Source organism: Apium graveolens, chromosome 10, assembly GCF_009905375.1.
Source record: "Apium graveolens cultivar Ventura chromosome 10, ASM990537v1, whole genome shotgun sequence".
Lineage (NCBI taxonomy): Eukaryota > Viridiplantae > Streptophyta > Magnoliopsida > Apiales > Apiaceae > Apium > Apium graveolens.
Genome location: NC_133656.1, coordinates 145,263,827 through 145,272,326, shown reverse-complemented (window position 1 = coordinate 145,272,326; position 8,500 = coordinate 145,263,827).

Here is an 8,500-nt window from a genome sequence, read left to right as displayed (position 1 = left end):
TCTTTATCATCCAGGGAAAGCCAAAATGGTGGCTAATGCCCTTAGTATAAAGGAGAGACTCAAGATGAAAATGTCTTTGGGAGAGTTGATAAGAGATTTTGAGAAAATGGAAATAGAAGTGAAGGTAACCGGAGCCGGTACCGAAACGCTGTTTGAGATTGCAATACAGCCCGAATTATCGAAAAAGATCATATTGTGCCAAGAAAAAGTGATGAATGAAGGCAGAGAGTCAATGACTGGAGAAGAGATTAATACCAAGAAAGATGATAAGGGAATAACGAGGTATTCCTACAGAATTTGGGTTCCAAACGTTTAAGAGCTTAAGGACTGGATCTTAGATGAAATCCATTGCTCGAGGAATAAGATTTAGGGCAAACCTCGAATGTGATAGTCAGGGAGGTTGCCATTAAGAAAGAAGGAGCCCATAACATAATGAAGTGGAAAATAAGGATTTTAACGTATAAGATAACCCCAAGTATGGGAGAAGGATGAAACATTTCATACTAAGGAAACAGAAAGTTGAGTAAAGAGAGGAGACCTGAGACGGCACTCCTATACGGTAATTCATGGACCTGTCTAAAGAGAACTGAGACTATTATCCCCAACCACCACCCTGAGGAGACAGTGCGGTGGGAAATTCTTTCAGGACCTTTAAGTCGCTAAGCACTCAGAGTTCCAAGGAACAAGCGAACCCAGTAGAGGCGAGAGCCTGGCTAAAGGAAATATAGGAATCATTTGAGATTCTAAATGATGGACGAATCACAAAAGACTGTTTTTGTCACTTACCCTTCTAAGAGAGAGGCCACCCGCTGGTGAAAGATCAAGAAAGGCACGGAGCCAGAGGTTAGAATAAACTGATTAAAGTTCAGACAATTGTTTTCGGGAAAGTAATTCCCAAGGTTATGGAGATAGTGTAAAAGCCTTAGAGCTAGAACAAAGGCGGACGAGTATGATGAATTATGAAGCTAAGTTGTAAAAGTTGTCAAGATTCGTTCTGATGACAAGAATCCCAGAACGACGTGATGTTTGAAGTCAATGAGTAGTGGGTTCATGAAATGATTGTAATAGAAAAGAAAATAAAAAAAAACTGAAGTGGAAAGGAAAATAAAGATAATAGAGTTTGAGGAATGATAAGGGAGTTGGGTATGAGGAAACCCTAAAGACTCGTAGCAATAGAAATAGAAAAGTATGTAATCGTCAGGATGAGGGTGATTCACCATGATTTAAAGTTGATGGTTGAAGGCATAAGAGATACATATAGTTTATCCTCTGTAAGTTGGGAGGAGTCGAGGAAACCTTGAGATAGTTTGAAGGATAAATAATGAGACACGGATAGACTGAGGAGACAAGAAAGTAAGAAATTAGTAAAATTGAATGAAGGAAGTGACCTTCAAGAATGTGAAGTGTAAGACCGGGGGCATGATACCCAGAAAGGGAGACACTAGGTATGAAAGATATCCCAACATTGAGATGACTGTTGAGATAAATAACAAAATTAAATGAGAAATTATTAAGAAGAAGTTCACGTTGAACATGACCAATATCTTCCAGAACATCCCTGTTGTCATTACCAAATTAGGAAGGAAAAGAGGGTAACCATTGTTATCTTTTGAAGGCCATAAGGGTTGACCTCAGTTTGAATAAGGATGCTATTGTGAAATTGGTATAGACTATCGAGGTGGGAATGATTGAATAAGATAATCTATCAAAGATATATGACTTGATTTATCCATGGAAGGATGCAAGTACCTTTTTAAAGGTGGAATTAAGGATATAACTTCGATAACTTAAGATGAACCCTAGGGGAATGCATAAAGGTTGGCATTTCGCCCTTAATAGGGACAGTATGAGTTTTGACAGTATGAATTAGAAAGGATTAAGGTAACAACAACCTTTAAGGATCAGTGGAGAAATTTTTCAGAAGTGTATAAACAATGGTTCTAGTATTAGTAAATGATATTTTGATATGCATGTATCTAGGGAATACAGGAGGAACGATTTAAGGATAACCTTAGAGGTTTTATAAGGAGAAAGGTAATATTCGAAGTTCTCAGGAATAGAAAATTGATAAAGGAAAAATGGCATAATTATAATAATGCCAGGTGGGCACGTGTTAAACCATAAGAAGTATAGATTGAACCAATGAAAGTCAGAATTGTTAAAGCAAGAAAGGCCCAAGATAAAAGACGTCCTAAGTACGATCGAGAGTCAGCCATGATAATGTTTACATTTAAAGACCAAGGCAGTGACTTATGGAAAAATGGTGATTTTTTTTATCACAAGGACTTAAGAAAAGCATTTTCACATAAGCAGTGATTTGAAATGAGGTAGAAAATTTTAGTGAAGGTGGTTAAAATGACATTGATTGTAAGGAAATATTACTATCAGGAAAGGCCAAAGAAGTGGCCGACACTTTAAGTGTAAGAAGATAATTATCGGCGCTCGTGCCAGAGGAATACAGTGATAATGGTTAAATCCATGAAGATTGTATTATGGTTTGAAAGATTGACATTCCTTCTGATGATTGTGCGATACTCAACCGTGATAGTAGTTTGGTAAAGATTTAATTTATGAAATCACCGTGAGCGGGCTATCTATCTTATAAGGTCATATCTTGAGATAAGCCTGGACCATGTTACGAAAGGACTAAATGAACCTTTGAGCTTCATGTATCCTAATAAAGACATATGGTTAATAATGGTATTAACCTGCTATCATTGCTTTTATTGAAACTCTTCTGCAATTTTATCTGCTTCATGTCATATGTACGCCAAGTTCAGGAGTGTTCTTCATGAATCATGGAATGGTGATTATGTGGCCTCCTTAGAAGAATTCGATACGACATGTATGGACTCCGTATGGTTAGCTATTAAGATTTCATAGAAAATGAATGACTATAGTAGGTCAGTGGTGGACCATAGTAATGCAGGAATGATTCTGCGAGTAATGAGCCGATTACAAGCATGAGAGTTGTATTGGAATGGATGTTGAGATTGAGTACCGCTAATCGGGTCGTGGTGATATATAAGTCATCATTGATAGACTAATTAAGTCGATTGTCTACCTATTGAATATTTATTCCTTCTTATCAATAGAGAGTCGTATTACTATACGAGGAAGGTTGCGGTGCAAGCATAAAATTCTAGTAATGATGATGTCTAGAATGAAATCCCAGATTCGATTTTCGATGTCGAGGGAGTTTCAAAGGTGATTGTTTATGAGCTCAAGCAAGAGCATGGGTCCGTAGATTGATGGACGGAATAGCAAAATATTTAGGCATGCAAAATACGATGTTATAATACTTGATGTTGATATATATAAATGTCTTGTTCTCCTATGACAAACCTCTATAGTTCAGAGGTAGATTCCAAGCCAGATATTGTGGCAGTACTTTTTCATATACAATTCTCTTCAATTCTTTTTTTCTCTCCTTTTCATTTTGTATAAGCTGAGAAGAACAACCCTTCCAGAAGGGGAGGTATTGCCGAATGACTATCTATCTGTGTGATAGAAGCCTAGTAGGATATCATCTATTGTTTAATTGCTTGTCAAGTACTAAAGGCTGGCCACCTTCTGTACTAACTATGTGATGTAACAAGTGTTCATGATCATAGTGATCTCTCAATAAAATCTTTTACTTCTATACGATGGATCAAGCTTTCGAAGATGGAAGCAGCTAGAAAGGAAGTAGTATCAGTGCGGTGGTATTCCGAATCTAACGCGTTCGTGATACTAAGGTTGACGCAATTATTAAAAGGTTATAAAACGCTAACGAGCAAAAGTGTAACCAGTATAATATTAGGTACGAAAGATAGTAACGATTACGAACTGGAAAAGAGTGGGTATTGAGAAGCAAAACCTATAGCGCAAGAAGCTATGATGAGAGTCTGTGTGATAGACTTGAAAGAATTTGGAATGATCACTTAACACGGATTGAGTTTTCTTACGAAAATAGATCGTATGTTAGTATCGAGATGTCGCCTTATGAGATCCTTGAGGGAACACAATGTCGATCTCCCTTACGCTAGGATGAAGTTGCAGAGCGCAAGATGCTCGGACCAGCAGTGGTCCAAGGGACCAGGGATATAATAGATCTAATCAGAGGACGGCTGGTAGTAACCCAAGATGGACATAAGAAGTATTTTGATTTGACACAAAAGGATAAAGAATAGGAAGTAGGGGACCTAGTGCTGTTATAGGTATTCCCTTGGAAATGATGGATGAGGTTCGGAAAGAAAGGAAAGCTAAGCCCACGAATTGTTGGACCCTTGGAGATATAAAGACGTATTGGGAAGTTAGCATATGAGCTAGCCCTACCCCCGAACCTGTAGCAAGTTCATAACGTGTTCCACGTATCAATGTTAAGGAAGTGTAATCCGGATGCCAGACAAATAGGGGCATATGAGCGCATAGACATGCAACCAGACGTAACCTATATGGAGCAACCGGGAAAGGTTATGGATTAAAAAGGAACAAGTGCTTAGGAGAAGGGTTATCAAACTAGTCAGAGTTTGATGATAGAACCACAATGTGGGAAAATTGACTTGAGAGTTAGAAAGTGCAATGCTAAGAAAGTATCCCTATTTATTTTCTATCTGATTCCGGAACGGAATCCTTTTAAGGAAGGGAGACTATAATAACCCCAATTTTTGGAGTTTTTGAAACACGGATAAATAGTAACTTTTGCTGATGATGCTGATTAAGGAAAATTATCAGACCACGCTATATAGGAGTACTTTTATGGAAATTCTAAGATCGTATTAGTATTCCATAAAGTAAATGAGTGTATGTAAAAGTCGTTAGAATTCGAATCCGGACACTTTGATTTTTCCCGAAAATCCACCAGATACCGAAAGAAATGAGTATAAGGTAACATGATTAAAAGGATTTAAATTCAAGGATTATAAGAGAGGATCATAAAAGGAATATAAAATATTGAGAAAGGTTTAGAGGAACCCAGGTAATAAGATCCCAGATATGATCCCTCAAACGACGAACGAGAACGAAAGTAAAGCGAACCGTAAAACAAATAAGCGACCAAGAGACAAGCTTGTACAAGAAGCCAAGGATTGTGACATCATCAAACCACAAAGAAAGGACATGTGTTAAAAAGGTGACACAAGCATGGTTACATAGCATGACAAAAAGAAGTGTGTTGTTGGTTGATTCTTGGCCATGCAAAAGTTACCATGGTAAAAGATCAAAATTTGCCAAGCCAAAAAGGAAATCAACCAATCAAAATATCATAACACAAAAATTATAAATTTGACCTTGCTCCCATGAAGAGAAGCTCTCGGCCAAAACAAACCCAGAAACTTGAAATTGTCATATCTCCTTCAATACTCACTCAAATGTTGTGTTCTATAGCTCGTTGGAAAGGTATTGAGATGGCCTACAACTCTTGTTCACAAGAATCGTCCAAATAAGCATGGTAAGACCCTCATTTTTACATTTCTTTCAATCGTACTTTTAGAAATTTCAAAGCCTAACTTTGTGTTCTTGATTTCTTTGGAAAGATCAAGCTTGTAGGAGGCTTCCTAAGGCTTTCTAGAAACTTAACACCTACCAAGGAAGGTATAAACTTCAAACCATAGCCTTTACTTTTACTATTAGTGAGTTTGATGGTTGGTTTTCAAAATGAGAAGCATGATCTTTGATTATTAGTAGTTTGATTTGAAATTGGAGTGATTTGGTGAATGAATCTTGTTATAGTTAATAGAACTTGTTTGTGGTTGGTTGAGATGAAGATTCTGGAGAATAAGGACTGGTATAGTATTATGTAGTTGAGGTTTTGATGTGTTAATAATTTTGGGTTGTTTGGTGAGGTTTTGGTGTAGTGAGAAACTTGGAAAACTCGTAAATATAGCCGTCGTAATGCCCGTTTTCCTTAGACTTTTGTACATGAATCTCGGACCAGATAACTCACTGAACAATCTTTATATTTGCCATGTTTAGCTAGATCATGTCGTAAGCTTTGTTTTGGTGTGTGGTTCGCTTATATCCGATTTACGGTTTAGGAGAAACGACCGTTTTAAGTAACGGCGTTTCACGAACGAACCTTTACCCCTCACTTTACTTTGAGACCTTGGTTAAGGCCCTTAAATGACTAATTGGAGTATGAAAAAATTATGTAAAGTGTATTATGTAGTTGGTAGAGTACTCGCAAAAGAATCGCCTTAAAATTCTTAATGATTAATTTATTAAAAATGGTGGAGCCGAGGGTACTCAAACGACTTATGTGATTCGGTAAGCGTAGGAGTGACCATAAGCGAACGTTAGGGTTCAATTGGTTAAAGTCTAGTTTCTTAAGCGACCGGGGTTTAATTCCGACTTATGTTGTTGTTCATAGGTTATCGGACCCACTCTAAGCTTAAGTCTATCCGGGAACACTCAGGCAAGTTTTCTACCCGTTATACTGTTATTGTGATGTATACATATGTATATGCATTATCTTGTGATAGATGCATGGTGGTTAATTAGCAAATCTTGAGATATATTGGAGCATGTGATATGGTATATATGCATGTCTGTTTCATAATCTTGATATATATTGTTGATTCAATTGCTTATAAGTTGCATAATACCTATGCTAGAGATAAGGAGTAGTTGTGTATACCCTTAGTATAGGGGACCCAAAGGTGAACATTTTCTAAAACCGGGAGTCGATGTTCCCGAGTATATTATATACATATTTATATATATATATATAGATATAGTTTTCAAAACTATGAATCGAATAAGGTTTATTCGATAACTTTATTTTATTAATAAATTTTATTTTGAATATTCATTCGAGGGCTTATGACTCCGTCTATTTTATTAATCAATATTATTTTGAATATTCATTCGAGGACATATGACTCCGTTTATTTTATTTAATGAATATTATTATTTGAATATTCATTCGAGGACTTATGACTCCGATTATTTACTAATTATTATTCTTTATTTTATTAAAGAATAATGTGTCGATAATCAAACTCACTTTTGATTATTCAAATAAAGATCCTACTTTCGTATAAGTATATCTTTGGTTATTTAATATTCATTTCAATTATGAGTTTTAAAACTCCTACCTCGATTATTTTTATAAGGATCACCCTTATGGGAATATTATTTAAATAATAATATTCAGATATTTTCTAATATATCGGGACTGATTTATTTTACTAAATCAGCATTACTCCAAACATTCTTAAAAATGTTTTCGAGTCTTCAAAATGATTTTTAAAGGTTAGGGCGGATCCCAAAACCTATTTTTTTATATTTAAGATCTTCCTTTCGAAGGGGATTTAAATACTCGCTCAAAACCTGAGGGATCCGGCTCTGTGGTATATTTTATATTCGCAACAAGGTTGTTGTTTTGATAAAAGAGTTTTTGATTACTTACCCAACACTCGGGAAGTAAAATTCTTTGAACAAGTTAATCCATTAACAGGCACCGCCTGGGAAATATCGGTGAGTTTTCCTTTCCAACTAGATACGACTTCTTGGTGGAGCCGTATCAACAAGTTTCTACTTGGGGAAAGGGGAGACAAGCTTTACGTTTCAGAGTCATGGATTTCATCTGAACTAGGAGTGGCGTAAGTGGTCGAGTGGCGCCGGCCCAGCCTTATTATATTGGCCCAAATGGCCTGGAAGTTCCGTTAAGACGGTTCATTCCTTAGGAGTCCAGTGTTCGGTTGACAAGTAAATCCGACATGTTCTCCTCTACATGTAGAAAATGGTGGGGTTGCACTACTGCGACTGATCATCGTGAGTGGTCTTCCTGGCGCGGCAAACTCCCGTAATGAGTTTATCATCCAATTGGATATTTCTGCAACACTACCCAGAGCACTTCGATAGAAAGGCTACGGCTGGGCGATTGTTGAGTGTTGGCAGGGTCGAGTTTTCAAAATGATGTTTTCATCAAATGAAGTATCTCGTAACTTCATTTCATTTTGATGATATTTCAAAGATTGATTCTATACAAGTTTTGTCTTGTAGCTTAATCTATGGGATGAACTATTTATACATTGAACGGTGGTAGTTTAAGTAGTATTCGGAAAAGATATAAGTGTATTGGAGTATCTTGTAATTTCATCTTTTAAACTTATATCTAGTAAATGATTATCTTGTGCATGTGAAAGATTTTCAGAAAAATATTGAGACAAGGTTAGATATATGAGATCACCTTGCAACGATATTTTTATACATTTATAAACTGGAACTTTGTGTATATTATACATGTCAGAGGATTTCAAAGATTGTGAAAAGTATATAGGTATATATATACTGAATATTTTGCGACTTGGTCGCGTTAAGATATTAACTTGGTTCATTTCTTCTTGACCAAGACTTTCATGAGTACTATGAGAATGCTCATATATTGTTAATTATTATACATATTATTTTGGTGGGCTTGTGGCTCACCCTTGCTTTCTTCTTTCATCACACAACAACAGACAGCCAAGATGAACAGGACCAAGCTCCCAATTTGCGAGCGGATAGGAAACGTTCC